At 32.8% G+C, this 10,177-nt stretch overlaps 1 protein-coding gene across 1 annotated transcript in view; it reads right to left on the bottom strand.

Moving 5' to 3' along the window:
* Positions 1–10,177, bottom strand: part of LOC106467533 (oxysterol-binding protein-related protein 8-like) — a 113,877-nt gene that overhangs the window by 101,392 nt on the left and 2,308 nt on the right. Inside the window, exon 2 of the mRNA XM_022395729.1 lies at positions 3,189–10,147. The gene's annotated coding sequence lies outside the window, so the exon portion shown is untranslated. The remainder of the gene's footprint in view (positions 1–3,188; positions 10,148–10,177) is intronic.

Here is a 10,177-nt window from a genome sequence, read left to right as displayed (position 1 = left end):
CACACAGCAACGTTGGGTCCCATCCTTCTTCTGGACTAACACAACAGGAGCTGACCAGGGACTATTTGATTTCTCGACAATCCCTTCCTTAATTAGGCCATCTATGACCTTTTCTATCTCTTGTCGCTTTGCTGGAACTATTCTCCTCGGAAGGATCTCTATTGGACGGTGATTGCCTGTGTTTATTCTGTGCTCTGCAAGGTCTGTGCAGCCGAGATCATGATCTTCTTTCGAAAAGACATCTGCATAATTTGCCAAAAGTTCCCTAACCTGAAGAGCCTATGATGATGACAAATGGACTATACTCTTCTTACAGAGGTCAGTTAAATGTTCTGGGAGAGGATGTCTTTTCTTTATGGTCGTACTTCTTGCCTTATCATTGACTAGCTCTACCTCCTGGCACACACCCAACAATGCCCCTTCTGTAAGTGTCTGCTCACATTTAGAGAAATTAGCCACTGTTATGGGTATTACTTGATGACTTGCCACAAGTGACCTTCCAATCTTCACGTACACTGGCCTGGATGGGATCTTCCACAAGCAATGGGCTTCCTTGCGGATGTTCTTTTATTCTACCCCAAACTATCTTCTCTGACATAGGGGTTATTGTAATTGACTTAAGTGCTGTGACAGATGTAGCAACACTTACCGGAATTTGGCCTTTGTTGTTCCTAAACGTCATATTATCGAAGTTAACTACACACTTCTTCGGTAATAAGTAGTCCAACACTAATATGCATGGGTCTTCAATGTCAGCAAGTATACAGCCGTATTAAGCATCATTATTTATACTAATTACTTAAGCTAATATCACGTGACGCTAAACCCTCTTTAATTAGGATAATTTAATAAAATTTAGTTAAGTTGTGCTGAAAAGTTCGTAATGAATAATCAATAATAACCGTTCACTCTTATGATTCTTTTGAAAATTTGAGCTAGCTACTGCTAATCTAGTTTTCTTGGCCTAACCAATACTTATATATCTGCATGTCCTTTCACCTTATAGTTTTGCTGCTCTAAATCAACTGTCTTTAATCTGAAAGACAAAACTAAAAACTGTCTACCTTTACTCTTGCCCCCCAGTGGCACAGCGGTATGTCTGCGGACTTACAATGCTAGAATCCGGGTTTCGATACCTGTGGTGGGCAGAGCACGGATAGCCTATTGTGCTTAATTACAAACAAACAAACCTTTACTCTTAGGTGAAGCTATAGTAAAAATGTTAGACCGATAGCTCACGTGACTTTTTGCGTAGGCATGAGCAAAAACTTTCGTTAAATGTAAGCGGGTTTTGTTGAATAACTTTGCACATGTGGCTTATACTTTCATCAAATAATATTCCTTTCTAGATGTAGGTTGTAAAGATTTATCAGTGTATCAAATTTTAAAAAAATAATCCATAAAGGTTACAAATGCTTTTCTATCAAATAAAGTTTCCGTACTTTCAGTGCGAAGAAAAAAAACTCAATCAAAATTGGAGATATCATATCTCGGGTATTTCTTAATGAATTGCCTTGAAATTTGGTACGTGAAGTACGAGTCGAGTAGAGCACATCCATTGAAAATATGTGAAACAGTAGTTGGGATTACCACAGTCCGAGCTACAGAAGATGGAAAACCGCTAAACCATTACTCCTGTTAATAACATACAGTGGTCCTACAGGTTATTTTTTGTGTATTGATACTACCGTTATAAAATTGTCCACTAAACCAAATCTTAATGCCCATGCTTGAACTGCGTTAAGACGTTCATTAAATGCGTTCCACATGCATCAGATACTATCTAAATTGAAAACAATGGACTAAAGAATAAAAACTAACAATGTTTTTCCCTTATCCTCTTTTCTCGCTAATCGTTTACTTTCGGGCTAAGTGTAATGAGCACATAGTAACATCTAGTGTACAGCCAGATAATTATTGGTTTTAAGTATTAATCAGGTTTTTCACGTGCAGAATGATACAAAAACACGTATTTGTCTCAAACCTAGAAGTCAAAAAGTACCTGTTGTTTTGTTGTGTAAACATGTTATGTTTTAGCAGGTTTAATGCGCCTAAATTATTAATATTGTTGATACATTTACAGCGATTATAAATCTTTCTAGCTGTTTGACGAAATTCGTTCTGACGCAAACTTATATGTCCATATTAATAAATCTGCTTCAAACCTTGAAATCAATCGTTTTTATTTTTGTGTAAGTGTAGTAATTACACTTCAGTTATCATTATTATATCTTCCGAATTAAAACGCAAAACAGAAACTAGTAGTAATAAAAGTGATAATAGGTGATATATTCATCAATATTTCCAAGAAAAAGATAAAACTAATACAAGGTGAGTGTGAGATGTAATGTCAGTATGGACAAGTGGAGCTAAGCCTAACGATGTAAAGCAAATAATGATAAGAAATTAAGGGAAAGACCGAAACCATTTTTCTAACTTTATCAATGAACTGGTAGGAGATAAATATTAATCCTAATTGCAAGCTTTTAGCTTATTGGCATACTTGGAAAATTCCGTACAATTACATACAGTCTGAAGTAGGCTTAAGATTTTGAGTGTGTTTGGCAGCCGATATTGATACAATCATCTGTTTTCGTGAACATTACCACGTTAATACGCTTGTATTTTATTTTTTAATTGAAACCTTCCCCTTGATTATATTCAATTCTATTTATACGTAATATTTTACGAGATTTTGTGAATGTGTTTTTCAACGAAGGCTAATATTATCTCATATACGTCTACTATCAAAACCTTTCAACATTTTAATTTCATCACCTAAAATCCTTTACAGATCTTGACTAAACAAAACATATACGCGTGTTGTCAGTTTCTACCTTAGGCCTAAATCAACTGATAGTTGTGTTTGAATAAAGTCTAATGTACAAAAAATAACATTATTGGCACCATAATTTTGTTATTGAAATATAATAAAGATTCTTTATTTCTGACAAGCTAATTCAACAACTCAATATCTTTATACCGAGTAATATATATTAATGAATATGAATAACCTCTAGAATACAAATTATAATTCCAAAGAAGTGATCGAATTTGCATGTTTTTTACAATAATTTTACTTCTCGTCAGGGTATCGAAAAATTATTTATTACATACATGCGGCCAATTTGAGCTTGACGAGTACTTAATATCTGTTTAATAAAAAGAAAAACTCCAAGTATCCATACCTTTAAGTGTTACTGGTGACGCCCTAAAACACAGTGATGTTATAATGAAAAACAAAATAATAAACGTCATTCAAGAAAGTACACTTGCTGCAGAGAAACGCAGTTTTATTGCAAATTTCCCCATTTCACACCATTCATTAAACGCTGAGGAAAGAAACAATAGCAAAAAGATTGTCACATCAAACGCAAAAATTCCAGCCTATTACACTGCACCGTAATTAGAACACAATAAATAACCCATAATTTCCAAAATTAAAATATGCTGCATAAATTGAAACAGCTTTATATATATATTTTTTTAACAAACAAGGTAACTTTAATAACAGGGCCATTTCTCTAGTAAATGAACCCGTTAAATTTCCTTTTTGTTAGGCTTAAGAACATCTATTAAAAAGTATTTTCTATCGTTTAGTTGGGCCTATTCTACTACTTTACAAATAACATTTTTACGTAAAGTACATGTATTTTCTTAATTTGGGGATACGATGCTCTTATATATTTCTTCATACCAGAAACTAAATGCTTAATAATTCAGTTTTTAACTATTATTCTCCGCCGTATCGGTGTAGTCGCTATAACTTGACCTGAAATTTTAAAATTCTTCGATAGTTTAAAACGATATCAACAAGCCTTGTTCAGGGATTTTGTTCCTCGGAAGAATGGACATTAGTAGGATATTAGTTTGAAGAAATATCTGGTTCGAATTTCCCCTTATCCTTAGGTCTAGAAGGATGAAATACCTCGGTCTTAACTTTTTTCAGGGCTTCGACCAAATTGTTCTACATTTTAAAACATCTGTGCAATATTTAGCGTTTTTTTAAAATATCTTAAACAAGTCATTTGATCTTCCTGTCGAAACATGTGGGCATGGGCCTTCCTTAACATCATTTTATAAAGGTTTTTTTTTTTCCCACAAAAGTTATTTATAATTTTACAACTTCTAAAATATGTAATAAAATCGAATAATTAAACTTCACGCAGATTTTCAATACCGAAACCGTCCCCACTTCGAGTAATATATTAAATATCAATGAAAAATACATAGAATGCAAAAATCAGTATTTTTAAAATAATTGATTTGCACGTAGTTTTGGGAACAAACAATACATAGATTTCTTTAAAATTTAAATACGATTAACCCTAATACTAAGAAAGAAGGACAAATTATAAGACATTAAAAGAGTAACTTAAAGTTAACATATGCCATAAAACAAACAGAATAAGTGATTTTAATTTGAGGTATTTCGGACTGGCCGCGAGTTACAGATGCCTACTTGGTTAAGCCTAGATTAAATTCCCAACAATCGGTTTTAGATCATAACTTTTTAAACCAGAAATCTAATAAAAGATAACCATAACAGTGGTTATATATGAGGTATGTAACATTTTGTACATGTGGAATATATTTAAAAGGGATATTTAATTTTCCATGAATGTAAATGCTAATTTTAGCACAAGTAATTTCGCACTTATTCAGATATTTGGTGATCGTAATAAAGATATCCACCATACAAATCATTTCCAAACAGACAAGATGGTTAAGAATAAAAACAATTCGGAAAAATTAACTAAGGTAGAACCCGAGGCATATATATATATATAACCTCGCATATTTAAACAAATTCGAATGGTACATTTTCAGGCATCCTGAAACAATTCCTATAAAGTACACGTTATTAGGAAAAAACATATATAAAAAACAGTTACTTAAAAAATACACTCGAAAAACATACCCACAAATGCAAGCTTAACCTTAAAAAAACACAAACACTTTCAATTTAAGTTCCACACACACTGATGCAGTTAGTAAAACTGTAACACAATTATCTCCTACAACCAAAAACAGTTCTTTAATAATTCAATAACAAAGGATTTACAATTAACTATGGTAACAATATTTACTATTTTTGGTTATTGACCCACGATGTCAAAATGTAGTTAGTATCTATGGTTAGTATGTTTACTCAATTTTATTAACGACGAGAGAATACCGTAACACTAATCATGGTAATAGTATTTACTAATGTCATTAATCCACTACATCATAATAACAAAGAAATACCTGCATAACAGTGTCGACTTTTGTTCGTTAATAGTGAAATATGACAACAGAGTAACTATGGCAACCATATTTAGAAACGAAATTTCAGGGGGACCTCTTTTAGTACTGAAACTTTTCGGTTGTAATGAGGCGAAATATGGCACAAGAATGGAAGACAGTAATATAGTATACAGGATCTGGTGGTTACTAATTAGATGTAGGAACAGTGGCGTAACTACAAAAGATGGGCCTCTCCCCTCATAAAAAGTAATTTGGCCCCCTACATTTCCCTATAATTGTAGTTACGATTCTGGCTGATTTAGGCACCCCTTTTGGCTCGGTCCCCATGCAGTTGCAGGAGCATAGTTACGCCACTGTGTAGAGATCGCAAAATAGAAAATTTTAAATTAAAACCGTAATGCTTAAAAGGTAGGACGTTAATTACAGTGAAGACACGAGTATTTTGAAGTAACATGATCACTAACTCAAGTGTTGAGTGTATAATGTAATGATAGAGTACATCCCATGAAATTTGTAGTTTCTTGTTTCCTTTTCCATAAAAAAAACAGTCCTCAGTTTCACTCTTAAATACACATCGAAATGTGTTCACAAATTAAATTAAAATAATTCTAAAATATTATTAAAAAACATTTTTTTTTCTGTGAATTTAAACAGAGTTGGCTTATACACCAAGTTGTTACCCCATGATACCTACGAGACAGTGTTTCTCAGCAGGATTTACCAAACGACTTCCGCGTCCGGGCTTTGGTCGTAGCGACCCCTATTATCTCTACAAGGATGTAAAAAATATTGATGTTTCTTGGCGCAGTTCGTCACAGTTCATAACAAATAATATGTGCACCTCGAGGACTCAAAAAATGTTGACTCAGCGCACACAGTCCCCCCCCCCCCCACCTTCTGGAAACCTGCTCGCGACCTACCGTTTGAGAAACACTGCTCTTTAATTCACTATTTTCTTCTCCAGTGAGACTGAACTGTGATCTACAACAGAAGCAGTATCTAAATATAGGGTTGACTTGTATGTCAAGTTGTTTCCTACTTTTATGGCCCAGTGAGATAGAGACAATAACTTTGAAATAGGATACTGAAACACTTTGCAAATATTGAAATGGAGAAAACTGTAACATTTTATGCAGATTATATTTCTTTTAGTAATTTTAAGTACTTCCAATATTAAAATGTAATAAAAAAGGGGATTCTGGATGTGCGTGAAATGGAAAAATTTGAAGTGTTGGAATCTTAGTAACTGTAGACGTGTCCTTAATGCAAGAAAACAACAACAAAATATATATACAACTTGTCTTATCAATAAATGAGAGTTGTAAGTTTCTTTTTTTTTTGACAAAAGAAAAAAAAACACCAAATCTGACTGTTATATATGTAATGTGGTTACTTTAAGCCTAATATTACTGTACTGTAAAGTTACTTATACAATACTCTTCAGTCTTCTTCGAGTCTTTAGTAAAACTGACAGATAATTCAACCAATAACTGTGTCTTACACTAAAGTATTATAAGAGGTATTTCACACTAACTTCCATTAGATAACACCACTAGCGGGAGATATATAGAAAAATCACTATGTTTAATTACATCCCACAAGAAAATTAAAAACATTAGGTAAAAAAAACAAAACAATTATTCTAGACAAGTGTTAAAAGTTATGACAATAGAGACACGTTAAGTTTACCTTAAGGTCCTTGGAAGCATGTCACAACTAGGTTCCGAAAATAAAGTCAAGTTAGAGATCTCTCTCAACCATTCTGAGGAAGAAACATTGTGAGTAATTAGCGCTGAAGGTGTTATGTGATTTAAAAGTGAATCTAATAGAAATAAATAATGGCTATCACGATTATAAATACTACCAGTCTGGCACACTTACAATGAAGTAATTAGACTAAAAGCTAGGCCTAAAAGTTCAGTCCGCTAAATATGACAATCCAAACAACATGAGCGCTGCTTAATAAGCCTCTAGATGTATTCTGTGGGATCTTCATTGTGCAGTAAAACACCAATTACGAATGGAAGTAACAAGTGAATGACGTGCAACAGATACCTGTTTACTTACACCAGTGAAAACTGATAATTTCTATTATTTTTACTCCAATTGGAAAATATCTGAATTATACTGTTCTACATACTTTGCACAAGCATTCGAGATATGCACACAACAGTTAGGCTTATGAACAAGTAAAAAAAGTACTATAGCTGGACGTTCTTGACTATCTTTCAGACTGTATAATGTGACTATTTAAGCTAGTATACTTGCCTGAGTTCCATACATTTAGCCAGAAAAAAAGTGGATATTATCACACAAAGGCTAAGTTCAAACTACACTTCTAAAAACTTTAGTTTCACATAGAGCATTTCATTAAAGTATCTCTGGACTATTTTTACATGGCTTAACTAAGCATATTTTGTTATCTATACCATTTGTTTGAATTAAGTACCTTATAACTACTTGTACCATATTCTAAGCCTAGTTTAATTAGGTCTAAAAACTTAAGGTTTATACCACATTTCACCTGAGAGTTGATTATTAAAACCTACTAAAAGTTTTGATACACACCCAGAATTTCAAACAATTTAAAATAAATCGTGAATCTTCCAAAATTGCTGGAAATATTAATGCAGTTGTTACATTTATTTTACTTAGAGTACATAGATTGCTCTAACCACTTACTTATAACAGAAATGTGCAGAAGAACGAAAAAAAAGGGGGATTTAAAAAAAATGTTGATTTCAACAGGTGTGTCCATCTTCCTCTTCAAGCTTTTATTGAACTTCTCTCTTTTGGCAACAAGTTTCATAGTAAAAACATTTAAAAGTGCAATACTAAGGGTTTGCTAATGTTCAGTAGGAAAAGCTTCTCAAAATAACTGTTGAAATTATGAACTACTATATTTAATATAATTATGTTCCTTAAAAGTAGGCTTAACAAGGCCATAAAACAAACTAACGACAACTGATGGATCACGTTAGCAGTACTGTGACGTGACTTATTAGTTACATGTTTCAAATTAAAAACAGATCAAGTTAGCAGTGTTATGGAGTGAATTCATAGTTAAACATTTCAAACTAACAACAACAACAGAGAAGTCGTGTTAGCAGTGCTATGGAGTGAACTCATAGTTAAACATTTCAAACTAACAACAACAACAGAGAAGTCGTGTTAGCAGTGCTATGGAGTGAACTCTTAGTTAAACATTTCAAACTAACAATAACAGAGAAGTCGTGTTAGCAGTGCTATGGAGTGAACTCTTAGTTAAACATTTCAAACTAACAATAACAGATAAGTTGTGTTAGTAGTGCTATGGAGTGAACTCTTAGTTAAACATTTCAAACTAACAATAACAGAGAAGTCGTGTTAGCAGTGCTATGGAGTGAATTCTTAGTTAAACATTTCAAACTAACAACAGAGAAGTCATGTTACTAGTTCTATGGAGTGAACTCTTAGTTAAACATTTCAAACTAACAACAACAGAGAAGTCATGTTACTAGTTCTATGGAGTGAACTCTTAGTTAAACATTTCAAACTAACAACAACAGAGAAGTCATGTTACTAGTTCTATGGAGTGAACTCTTAGTTAAACATTTCAAACTAACAACAACAGAGAAGTCATGTTACTAGTTCTATGGAGTGAATTCGTAGTTACATTTTTCTAACTAACAACAACAAACAGATCATGTCACAAGTGCTTTGGAGTAAGTCTTTGTTATACACCTCAAACTAACAACAACAAACAGATCATGTTACCAGTGCTTTGGAGTGAATTCTTTGTTACACTTTTGAAAACAGCAACAACAGATAAATCACATGTTAACAGTGCTATAGTATGAATTCTTAGTTACACATTCAAACTAACAATCACACAGAGATCACAGTAGCAGAGCTATAGAGTGAATATTACTGTTTCAAAGTTTCTTTTTTTTTTTGTCTGTTTCACTAATGTGATCCATTATACTTTACAAACTTCATAAACTGTACGTTTCTTAATTTTTTAAAAGGTTTTGAAAACCTGGAGGTTTACATTTAGGCACTCAGAATACACTCAATGCCTCAGTTTATAATGTGTGTGAACAAAATTTGTTTCATAAGAAGGTTTGTTAAAAAAATCAGACACTAACAAATTAAAATACACACAGTCTAATTATGAACAAGTTGTTACCAGCGAGGAAATAAAAAAATCAAAATTCTATGTTTATGACTTGCCAGTAATATATTCTATCAACAAGAATATATTCCCAGTGTACAATTTGTCAAATATTCCCTCAGTCACGACAATATAATCTCAGGTACAAGAGTTTTTAAATGTAGATTAAGTTATTGTATCATGTATATGTAAACATTTCAAGCTACGTTTCCCCTAACTTATCACCCACTAAGAGTAGAACTTAACCATGTAAATCTTTTAAGAACAAGTATGGTATCAAGAACTTACACCACTAATCCCATTGGTTTTAGATTTCAGGATTCAAACAGACAAAACTGTATATGCACTTATAATCCACCTTACCAAGCACTTTCTTATTCACTGAAAGTAATTCTGAATATGAACATGATACATCGCACATTAGTAATGTATCATAGGGTGTTATTACCATCAATTACCAACTGTTTATTCACTCCAATTTAAAACTGTACCATTCAGAATTACCACCAACCAAGTATTTACTTTCTCATTCTCATAGTGTATCATTCAGAATTACCATCAAACACCAAGTGTTTACTTTTTCCATTCTATAAGTGTACCATTCAGAATTACCATCAACCACCAAGTGTTAACTTCTTCCATTCTATAAGTGTATCATTCAGAATTACCATCAACCACCAAGTGTTTACTTCTTCTATTCTATAAGTGTATCATTCAGAATTACCATCAACCACCAAGTGTTTACTTCCATTCTATAAGTGTATCATTCAGAAT

This window comes from Limulus polyphemus, unplaced genomic scaffold, assembly GCF_000517525.1.
Source record: "Limulus polyphemus unplaced genomic scaffold, Limulus_polyphemus-2.1.2 Scaffold2650, whole genome shotgun sequence".
Taxonomy (NCBI): domain Eukaryota; kingdom Metazoa; phylum Arthropoda; class Merostomata; order Xiphosura; family Limulidae; genus Limulus; species Limulus polyphemus.
The sequence above is the reverse complement of the archived record's forward strand: the minus strand, read 5'-3'. Positions and strand labels throughout refer to the sequence as shown.